The sequence below is a fragment of the Leopardus geoffroyi genome, chromosome A3, assembly GCF_018350155.1.
Source record: "Leopardus geoffroyi isolate Oge1 chromosome A3, O.geoffroyi_Oge1_pat1.0, whole genome shotgun sequence".
In the NCBI taxonomy this organism is placed as follows: domain Eukaryota; kingdom Metazoa; phylum Chordata; class Mammalia; order Carnivora; family Felidae; genus Leopardus; species Leopardus geoffroyi.
In genome coordinates, this window is record NC_059336.1 from 22,792,083 (window position 1) to 22,802,044 (window position 9,962).

At 42.3% G+C, this 9,962-nt stretch overlaps 1 long non-coding RNA gene across 2 annotated transcripts; it reads left to right on the plus strand.

Annotated features, from left to right (window-relative positions):
- The first annotated feature begins 186 nt into the window (after window positions 1–186).
- LOC123580263 lies at window positions 187–7,463 on the plus strand. 2 transcript variants are annotated; one of them, XR_006703211.1, is made up of 3 exons: window positions 187–397; window positions 1,204–1,290; window positions 7,414–7,463. It is a non-coding gene; the product is annotated as an uncharacterized LOC123580263 (long non-coding RNA). The 2 variants fall into 2 exon arrangements; XR_006703212.1 differs by having other exon boundaries at window positions 7,417–7,461.
- The last annotated feature ends 2,499 nt before the right edge of the window (window positions 7,464–9,962 follow it).

Genomic DNA, 9,962 nt, shown 5'->3' on the forward strand with positions numbered 1-9,962 from the left:
TTTTCCTGGAGGCGTCCTTTGGAGGCCAAAACCGGCTCCCCGGGAGCCCCGAGCTGCTCAGGATGTAAACTGTCTTCTGTATTTAGCGTCTCATCGTGGCCCAGCACCCTCTTTCGGCAAATGGAAGCCTTGAGAGGGATTTTCTCAGGCTAAGTGGCAAGTTGCAACCGGCTGAGGACTCCTGGGGCAGGGAGAAGCTTGGTGGGAGTCTAGAAAGTTCTTATTAGCTATCAGAATATCTGACTATTCAGTATTCTAAATATTGTGTCCTCTCTGTGTGCTAAGTCAGTGGTTCACAAAGTGTGTGTCTGGACCACCAGCAGCCACATCACCTAGGAACTTGATTAGAGATGCACATTCTCAGACCCCATCCCAGAATTGCGGAACCAGAAATTGTGTGAGTGGGGCCCATAATCAGCATTTTTTTTTTTCAACGTTTATTTATTTTTGGGACAGAGAGAGACAGAGCATGAACGGGGGAAGGGCAGAGAGAGAGGGAGACACAGAATCGGAAACAGGCTCCAGGCTCTGAGCCATCAGCCCAGAGCCCGACGCGGGGCTCGAACTCACGGACCGCGAGATCGTGACCTGGCTGAAGTCGGACGCTTAACCGACTGCGCCACCCAGGCGCCCCCCATAATCAGCATTTTAATAAGCCCTCCAGGTGGTGCCATGTTCACTGTGCTTTGTAGTAAGTTGAGACCGAGACACATCACTTTTGTGTGGTGGGTTAATAGAGGCAAACTAACTTGCCCAGAATCACTCAACTAGTACTGGGCCTGTCAGACTTCAAAATTTGTGCTCTTAACCTTTAGCTTTCAGTGTCAAATGAGGTCAGAACATCCTTTGTATACCAACATTGATGGGTCGTTCTCCACCTTAGGTGAGAAACAGAATCTCTTAGGGAACTTCTTCAGAATTGTGGTTTTCAACCACAACTCGATTTCAAGATCCTCTTTCAATAGGTTGAGTGAGGCTGGACCCCAAAGGTGATATACACGGCAGCAGACACTCTATCTGGACCTGGCGAGAGGGCTGTATACCTGACTTGGGTGCACACCTTTAGTCCTCTAACTTTCACATGGATTTGGTTCTTTTCAGCCCTGCCATTTTTCTGAACCATTTTCCCTCCATATGCAAAACTATGGTAAATCCTAACCAGCTCACTGGAAGTGTACCATTGGTATAAAATCTCTTTTACAGATTCCCTGGGGGCATGTAGTGCTGGAGACAAACTGATCATTCTGTCACAGAATGTCGGAAGAATACCTAGCCCACAGTCCAAGACAGGTAAGTTTTCAGTCTGCTGGGCCTGGTGGTAAAGGTTTGTAATGGGTTGGGAAAAAATGAGTTCTGAAGGAAGAGTAGGAGGAGTTAAGGGGAAAAGGGAGAGGAAGAGAGCGTTCCAGGAGATGAAACCATGTCAGTTAATGGTACAGAAACCACAAGTTGGGAAGGAGTGGGAAGGGTATGCTGAAGAATTTGTTTTTGTTTTTTCCAGTTTTATTGAAAAATAATTGACATGCATCACTGTGTAAGTTTAAGGCCTATAGCATGATGATTTGATTTACATATGTTGCAAAATGATCATTACAGTAGGTTCAGCTAATCTCCCATCTTCTCATATAGATACAATGAAAAGAAAGAAGAAAATTATGCAATTTTTTCTTTATGAAGAGAGCTCTTAGGATTTATTCTTTTCTATTTTTATTTATTTATTTTTTGAGAGAGAGCGAGTGTAGGAGCGGGAGAGGGGCAGAGGAAGAGGGAGAGAGAATCCCAAGCAGGCTCTTCAATGGGTATGGCTTGATCTCACCACTGTGAGATGGGGACCTGAACCAAAACCAAGAGTCAGATGCTTAACTGACTGAGCCACCAAGGGGCGCCAGGATTTATTCTTAATTTTCCTATATATCAATACATCATTGTTAACTATAGTCATAATGTTGTATATTATATCTCTACTACTTATTTATCTCAACTGGAAACTTGTATCTTTTAACCACCTTCCTCCATTTCTCCCTCTGGTAACCACAAGTATGAGCTCTTTTTCTGTGAATTTGTTTTTTAAGATTCCACACATAAGTGAGATCATAAAGTGTTTTTCTTTCTCCATCTGACTTATTTCACTTAGCATAATACAGAGTCCACACATGTTGTCATAAATAGTCGGACTTGTTCTTTTGTGGATGAATAATATTCCGTGATGTGTATACCGCAACTTCTTTATCCATTCATTCGCTGATGGACACTTAGGTTGTTTCCATGCCTTGGCTATTGTAAATAATGCTGCTATGAATATGAGGGCACAGATATCTTTTTGAGTTAGTGTTTGTATTTCCTTATTTTTTAGTATTGTATATTCCCAGAAGTGGAATTGCTGGATCATATGGTAGTTCTACTTTTAATTTTTTGAGGATCCTTCATACTGTTTTCCATAGTGGCTGCACCAATTTAAATTCCCACCAACAGCAGACAAGGAAGGATTCACTTTTCTCCACATCCACATCAGCATTTGTTATCTCTTATCTTTTTTATGATGACCATGAATAAATTATTTTTATCCCAAGGATGGAGGAAGTCACATAAAGGATTTGAACAGGGGCACTTAACTTTTCAGATTGGTATCTCAGCAAGATCGTTCTGGCTGCTATTAGGAGGACAGGATCAGAGTGGGAGACTAGTTTAGACTGTTAAAGTTACTCAGCGGATATGGTGGAGCACTGAAAATGGAGAAAATTGGAATAAAACAGTTAATTCTGTTTTTAAAAATGTTTACTTATTTTTGAGAGACCGAAGAGCATGAGCAGGGGAGGGGCAGATAGAGACAGGGACAAAAGGATCCAAAGTGGGCTCTGTGTTGACAGAAGTCAGCCCAGTGAGGGGCTTGAACTCATGAATCATGAAACCATGAGCTGAGCCAAAGTCATATGCTTAACCAACAGAGTCACTCAGGCACCCTGTTAACTCTTTTAAGCGTATTTTTTTTTTAATTTGCTGTCAAATGTACATAACAAAATGTACCATTCCTAAGTGTATAGTTTGCTGGCACAGTGAAGTACGTTTACTTTATTGTGCAGCTGTCACCACCATCCATTTTCGGAACTCTTTCATCTTGCAAAACTGAAAGTTTTGTACCCAGGAAACTGTTAACTCCCCATTCTCTCTTTACCCTGGCCCCCAACGACTCCTCTACTTTCTGTCCCTAAATTTGACTAAGTACTTCTGTAAGATTAGAGTCACACAGTGCCCTTTTCTGATTGGTTTATTTCAGTTAGCATACTGTCTTCAGGATTCATCCATGTTGTAGCATGTGTCAGAATTTCCTTCCTTTTTTCTTTCTTTTTTAAAAAAACTTATTCATTTATTTGCAGGGTGGCGGGGGAGGGCAGAGGGAGGGAGAGAGAGAGAATCCCAAGCAGGCTCCCTGATGTCAGCACAGAGCTGGATGTGGGCTCAATGCGGGATCCCATGAACCTGAGAGATCATGACCTGAGCCAAAATCAAGAGTCTGATGCTCAACTGATTGAGTCACCCAGGCACCCCCAAATTTTCTTCCTTTTTAAGGCTGAATAATAACTGTTACATGTTTGTTAGATGTTCATTGTATATATTGCTAACCTTAAAAATAAAACTGTTGGGGCGCCTGGGTGGCGCAGTCGGTTAAGCGTCCGACTTCAGCCAGGTCACGATCTCGCGGTCCGTGAGTTCGAGCCCCGCGTCGGGCTCTGGGCTGGTGGCTCAGAGCCTGGAGCCTGTTTCCGATTCTGTGTCTCCCTCTCTCTCTGCCCCTCCCCCGTTCATGCTCTGTCTCTCTCTGTCCCAAAAATAAATAAACGTTGAAAAAAAAAAATTAAAAAAATAAAATAAAATAAAACTGTTACTTATTTTACCAGCAAAAATGAGTTTATTTAGGAATAGCAGAGTGTTGCAGTTTGGACATGCAGACTACAGCAAAACCAAAGGCAAGTACAGAAAACAAAGGAGAGAAACTTGCTTTTATAGACTAAAGGAAAGGAAGTTGGGAGGGGCTTTTATAAACAAAAAAGTCTGGTAGAGTAGGTTAAGAGTTTGAAGTATAGTGTTTTTTCATTGGCTGCAAGTTGTAACAGTCTCTCTCTCCTTGACTGGGCTGTTGCTGGGCAAGGAGAAACTTTTTCTCCTTGGGAATGCAAGGTATGTCTCTGTTGGGGTCTGCAGTTGATGAGGACTGATAGGGTGTGAGAGCTTCTCCTGCAGGCCTCCCAGTTCCATTATTTAGTTAGTTAGTTAGTTACTAATTTTTTAAGTCATCTGTACATTAATTAATTAATTAATTAATTTACTTTTTAAGTAATCTGTACATCTAATGTGGCGCTTGAACTCACAAGCTCCTGAGATCAAACAAGAGTTGCACACTTCACCTATTGAGTCAGCCAAGCGCCCCCCAACTCCACTTTAAATGAGGTTTCCTGGGGTTCCTGGGTGGCTACACCATTTTGCATTTCTACCTACAGTACACAAGAGTTCCAATTTCTCCACGTTCCCGTCCATACTTGTTTTCTGTGTTTTTAGAAAAAAAATTTTTTTAACGTTTATTCATATTTTGAGAGACAGAGCGTGAGTGGGGGAGGGGCAGAGAGAGAGGGAGGCACAGAATCTGAAGAAGGCTCCAGGCTCTGAACTGACAGCACAGAGCCCGACGTGGGGCTCAAACTCACAGACCGTGAGATCATGACCTGAGCTGAAGTCGGATGCTTAACTGACTGAGCCACCCAGGTACCCCCTGTGTGTTTTTTGTTTTTAATAATAGTCAACCTAATGGATGTGAAGTGGTATCTCATTGTGATTTTTATTTGCATTTCCCTAATGATTAGTGATGTTGAGCATCTTTTCGTGTGCCCATTTTTGTGTATCTTTGGAAAAATGTCTATTCTAGACCCTTACCCGGTTTTTGAGTCTAGTCATTTATGTTTTTTGTTGTTGAGTTGTAGGAGTTCTTGATATTCTGGATATTAATATATGTATTCTGGATATTAATCCCTTATCCCTTATGTAATTTGCAAATATTTTCTATTTTGTGGGTTGCCTTTTTACTCTGTTGATAGTAGAGTCAATTGATACACGAAAGTTTTTAATTTTGGAGGCACCTGGCTGGCGCAGTGGTAGAGCATGTGACTTTTGATCTTGGAGTCAGGAGTTCAAGCCCTAAGTTGGGTGTGGAGCCCACTCAAAAAAAAAAAAAGTCATTGATATTTTGATAGAGATTGTTGTGAATCTGTAGTAGGTAAGTCTTCCAATTCATGAACATGAAATATTTTCCATTTATTTTTATCTTCCTTAATTTCACTCAGCACTGTTTTATAGTTTTCAGTGCATGAGTCTCACTTTGGTTAATTCTTAACTATTTTATTCTTTTTTGATGCTATTATAAATTGTTTTTTTAATTTCCCTTTTGGGTTGTGTATAGAAACACAACTGATTTTTCTTTCTTTTTTTTTTTTTTAATAAAAGACTCTTTTTTAAAAAAAAATTTTTTTTTAACGTTTATTTATTTTTGAGACAGAGAGAGACAGAGCATGAACAGGGGAGGGGCAGAGAGAGAGGGAGACACAGAATCTGAAACAGGCTCCAGGCTCTGAGCTGTCAGCACAGAGCCCGACACAGGACTCGAACTCACGGACCGTGAGATCATGACCTGAGCCGAAGTCGGACACTTAACCGACCAAGCCACCCAGGCGCCCCCACAACTGATTTTTCTGTGCTGATTTTGTATCCTGCAACTTTGCTGAATCCATTTATTCTTTTTTTATTTTGGAGTCTTTATATATGATTCTCTATATATGATCATATCATCTGCAAAGAGATAACTTTATGTTTTGCAAGAAAAGAGTTAATTCTTTTTATGTCTTATTGTATTATATTGTGAAGCTCTGCTCTTGACTCTGAGATTCATTAAGTTTGTGATTACATGGTGGTGGGGATGTCCAGAAAGTTATATTTGGAAGGGTCCTCAGATCCAGTCCAGCCCAGCGTCACACAGCAAGTTAGAGGTTCAATAAGCATCTGAAACCTCATCTGTGTTCCTCTTAGCTTTGTAGGAGCCCACAAAACCACACTAGGAGCTAGCTTGGAGAGCCCTTGCCTAGAGGGTACTTATGGGACTGAGACTTGATCCCTTTTTGCTTTCACCCAAGGTTTCCTTATCTTAGGAAGTGGGGAGTCTGGCTGAATCCCAGTGCATCCATCTGGTTAAAATAAACATCCTGGGTGGTCTAAGATGGAAAAGAACTTGATGAAGAGTCAGATTTGGAAGTGGGAGAGAGATTTGGAAGTAGGACAGATTTTGCCTTTGTGAGGTTGCCTTTTTAAGCACCAGTTAAACACATGATCTCAGCTTTGGGAATGAATATGTCCTCTCAGCTGAATGCCTCTATACCACTACTAGCTGCTTGTAGTAGGGTTTGGAGAGGAAGGTGTGCTCTGAGGGGTAAGATTGAGGGCCCTAGACAGACAGACGGAGTCACAGAAATCAGAAGAGTCCTGCAGGGAAAAAACCACAAGCCGTGGAAAGAGCATCCATTGTGAAGTAGAGGTCTGTGTTTGTATCCACATCTCTTTTTGCCTACAGCAAATGTTTTACTAGTACTTACTGGGTTCTTAGTAGGTGCCAAACATTACTAAATGTTTTACATGTTTTCCTCCAAAAGTTGTCTGGGCTTTTAACCACTATACTGAACTCTTCTCTTTTACGTTTAAAACTTTTCTACAGTAGGGGCACCTAGGTGGCTCAGTTGGTTAAATGACTTTTGAGTTTGGCTCAGGTCCTGATCTCACAGTTGGCGATTTTGAGCCCCACATTGTGCTGTGCATTGACAGCACAGAGCCTGCTTGGGATTCTCTTTCTCCCTCCCTCTCTGCCCTTCCCTCTGCTTGCACATGCGTTCTCTCTCAAAGTAAATAAACAAACATTAAAAATTTTTTTTCTACAGTAAATGTGGATTATTTATGTAATTAAAATGATAATCTCAGGAAGGCTACACTTGACCTTCAGGCTACCATGGACTCCTGGGAGCTGAGGGCAAGTAAAATGGTTTGGTGGGGGGAGGGGTAAACTACTTGGTGGTACCCTTCTTCCTCTCATCTTGTAACTTTGAAAGATAAGGTGCTGTCTTAACCTAGCAGCTTCCTTGGGATAAGTCAGTGTCCTGATTATAAATGATCAGGTTTCTGAAGCAACAGCATGAGACTCCTGTGGCATAAGTGAAGAGTGCAGATTCCTGGACTCTCTGGGGGTGAGGTCTGGGAATTTGCATTTTTGTAAGCTCTCCTGACACAACGACTGTGATGATCTTCATACATATTAAGGCTTGAGAATTACCTCTCTGGGTACTTTGTTCAAGTTCTGCCACTTTTTTTTTCTTTTTTTTAAAGTAGGCTTCATGTCCAGCAAAGAGCCCAACGCAAGGCTTGAACTCACAACCCTGAGATCAACACGTGAGCTGAGATCAAGAGTTGGATGCTTAATCACCTGAGCCACCCAAGCACTTCCAGTTCTGCCACTTAAAAGCTGTGTGGTATGAGGCAAGTTATTTTTACAGTTGTTTTACTCTCAGCCCTGTGCTGAAAGGCCAAATAATAATATACAGTAACAAAAACATATTACCTTGGGGGGTGCCTGACTGGCTCAGTAGGTGGAATGTGCAACTCTTGATCTGAGTTGTGAGTTTGAGTCCCACATTGGTTGTAGAGATTACTTAAAAAAATAAAATCTTGGGGCACCTGGGTGGCTCAGTCAGTTAAGCATCCTACTCCAGCTCAGGTCATGATCTCATGGTTCATGAGTTTGAGCCCCACATCAGGCTTTATGCTGCTGACAGCTCAGAGCCTGGAGCCTGTTTCGGAATCTGTGTCTCCCTTTGTTTGCCCCTCCACCACTCACGCTGTGTCTCTCTTTCTCTCAAAAATAAACAAACATGGAAAAAAACCCATAAAATCTTTAACCCACTCCCCAAATACGGATTATCCTAGTTCATCCTCCTAAGAGGTAATTATTACTATGCCCGTTTTATTGATGTGGAAACTGAAGTTTGGAACGGTAAATTGAAGCCTGTGATCATGACAGCTAGTTAGGTGACAGAGCCAGAATTGGAATGCAGGTTTAGATTATAGAGAAGTGCTTTGGAAACCAGTAGCATTGAGAGCAATGATGATTATTTCCATATCCCCGCTGAATTCCAGACCTTATTCTCTACAGCTCCAGTGGCTAACACAGTGAGATTATAGCACACCAAGGCAGGCTAAGCCCCTCCCCTCTGGAGTTTTCCCATTAGCAGTTTCTAAACTAGAGTGTACTTTAATTTTTGTTATTTTTAGTAGTCTTACCCCCAACACAGGGCTAGAACTCATGACCCCAAGATCAAGAGTCACATGCTCCATTAACTGAGCCAGCCAGGTGCCCCTAGAAATGCAATTATATATTTTTTGAGTTTATTTATTTGAGAGAGAGAGCACACGCCCGTGCACATGAACTGGGGAGAGGTAGAGGGGGAGATAAAATCCCAAACAGGATTCTCCAGTGTAGAGCCTGACACGGGGCTTGAATTTAGGAACCATGAGATCATGACCTGAGCCAAAATCAAGAGTTAGATGCTCAACCAGCTGAGCCAATGTGCACCACCTCAGAAATGCACTTTAAAGCTTTTTTCTAAGTGGGACTGTTACAGGAAAGGTAGATGTCTTTAGACAACATTTCTAGCTTCAGAGGAGAGGGGTCCTAGCCGCATTGTCCCTGTCAACTTTCTCTAGTGCTTGCTTACCCCAGGGTTTATCAATTTGAAGCTTGATGTGCAAGACGCTTTTGGTTTCAGTTCTTTGAAAATGGAATACTTTGAAAAGTGTAAGAAGCCATCTCTCCTAAGGCAGTCAAACCATCCACTCCCCCTTTTAGGGGAATATTAACTTTCCAGATGAAAATGAGTATTAAATTTATTTTGAAGAGCCCTTCCAGCATGTTTCTATTCTGCCAAGCCCTAGGGCCAAGTGTCTAGTTTGAGGGACACTGAGAGAAGGAAGTGGAAACCCAGGCTCTTGGATGAATGGATAAACTCAAGCTGGGGCTCTTTAAAATTTTTTTTTTTTTTTTTCAACGTTTATTTACCTTTGGGACAGAGAGAGACAGAGCATGAACGGGGGAGGGGCAGAGAGAGGGAGACACAGAATCGGAAACAGTCTCCAGGCTCCGAGCCATCAGCCCAGAGCCTGACGCGGGGCCGGAACTCACGGACCGCGAGATCGTGACCTGGCTGAAGTCGGACGCCCAACCGACTGCGCCACCCAGGCGCCAAGCTGGGGCTCTTTAATCTGGGGATCATCAATGGCGGGGGGCATCATCTCCAAATTTCTAAAGGGGAGTGACCGGTGAGAGATTCAGTAACTCCATCTAGGTCTACTGGAATCAGGAAGAAGCTGATTTAGTTCTTTAGAAGATACTTCTAGTGCTTAGCCCAAACCATGATAGTTGAATGCTAGCAGGCAGTGAACTGCCCATCACTAGTTCAAATAAAGTCCAGGTAGATGTCAGGGTTACCTTCAAGCAAGACAGACTTGAATTTAGATCCTAGCTGCATTTAATACTGGCTGTATAAATACAGTTCAGGCAAGTAACTTAACCAACCCCCAGTTTCTTTACCTCTGCAAAGGGCATCTCACTTCTTTCACGTGTGTACAAAAATTAAAGCAATAATGAATACTGTGAACACTGTGTAGGCCCGGGCATAAAGCAAAACCCTTTACGGCTTCAGTCCTTGATTTGGCACCATTTGGGCTGCAATTAAGTGTACAGTCATTTCATTATGAAATAAATGAAACCTACAGCTAGCTTAAGCAAAAAAGGGGAATTTAATGCTTACATAATAGGGAAGTCCAGAGGTGGTACCACTTTCAGACATGACTAGAGCATCCATTTCATCTCTGCCTTTTTG